Raw genomic sequence first — 1,304 nt, forward strand, 5'->3', positions numbered from 1 at the left:
CTTGTGAGCATTCATTGCTGAATGAAAGGGGAGAGAAAGTGAGAGAAGTGGAGAGAAGAATAAGGCTGGAGAAGAGGAAATAGTTGGAGGCTTGGGGCTGGGGGCTTACCTACTAAGGTCAGTAAAACAAAGCAAGTCATGGTCAGACCCTTGGGATAGAGGGCTAATTAGCTTGTCAGCTAATTGACTACAGTCTTACTCTGTTAATGTGACCAAAGGTACTTCAAAGGAAGATCTGGATTCTTCCCTAAGTACCTTAGGAAATTGTTCATCAGGCAGAATCCTGTCCCCTAGAATATTGCTCATTTCTTCAGACCTAGCAGACTTCACAGGTTGCAGTAGCATTATTTGTGGACAATGGCAAGTAAGCTTGATGTATTTACAACTTAAGAGTAAATGCTCAATACAGTTACTGTAACTATGCTGAACTTTTTTTTTTAATTTTTTTTTAACATTTAGTGTGTGTGTGTGTGTGTGTGTGTGTGTGTGTGTGTGTGTGCGCGCCCGCAGTTCAGCCCACCAGGGGGCGCGGCTGGCTGGGATGTGGTGCTGGAGGATTGAACCGCGGTCCCTGTGCTTTGCCAAGCTTGTTCCAAGTAGGCGCTTTAGACCACTGAGCCATCTCTCCAGCCCCCTCTATGCTGAACTTTTAACATCTACCTTACCTTACTCTTATGCTTGGCCCAGATGAACCATTACAGAACTTGAGGGAACTTCTAGATCAGAGACTCCGGTGAAGAGATAATTCCTTTGTCAGAAATCTTAGCCAGATGTTATGCTGTCATCTTATATAGTCATCTGATTTTTAGAATGGAGCAGGCTCCCCAAAGCTAAGTCTGGCTAGTCTTGTGTTCTTGTTTCTGTTTTGAGACAGTTTTGCTATGTTCAGGCTGGCTTTGAACTTACTATGTAGTGCAGCCTGGCTTCAAATTCACAGTGATCCTCCTTCCTCAGCCCCAGTGCTGGGATCATAGGCATGTGCCACCATGCCTAGCTAGTCTGGCTGCTTTTGTGATATCACAATGTCAAGTCACTGCTGCTCACTTCTTTCACCAGGGAACCTACAATGTAAATATCTCAGTGTGCATTTCAATACTACCTATTCCTTTCACTGCTGAGAATGGAGAAATCTCCACCTGAACATCAAATTGGCCCCATGGAGAAGTTGCATGTTTCTGTGGAACTTTGAGTAAAGAATTATTCACTGAATAGGTTTTTGCCCCACTCTACTCTTGATAGGGACATTTGGGCAGGCATTATAATTAATACATTTTGCACATAAGCAACATGGGTTTTTTCTTTTT

The 1,304-nt window shown here is 43.5% G+C and overlaps 1 long non-coding RNA gene across 1 annotated transcript in view; it reads left to right on the forward strand.

Annotated features, from left to right (window-relative positions):
* The first annotated feature begins 986 nt into the window (after nt 1–986).
* The window catches only part of LOC111813776, a 5,320-nt gene continuing 5,002 nt past the window's right edge, over nt 987–1,304 (forward strand). Inside the window, exon 1 of the long non-coding RNA XR_002818950.1 lies at nt 987–1,189. This is a non-coding gene — a long non-coding RNA (uncharacterized LOC111813776). The remainder of the gene's footprint in view (nt 1,190–1,304) is intronic.

This window comes from Octodon degus, unplaced genomic scaffold (genome assembly GCF_000260255.1).
Source record: "Octodon degus isolate 3935 unplaced genomic scaffold, OctDeg1.0 scaffold00222, whole genome shotgun sequence".
In the NCBI taxonomy this organism is placed as follows: domain Eukaryota; kingdom Metazoa; phylum Chordata; class Mammalia; order Rodentia; family Octodontidae; genus Octodon; species Octodon degus.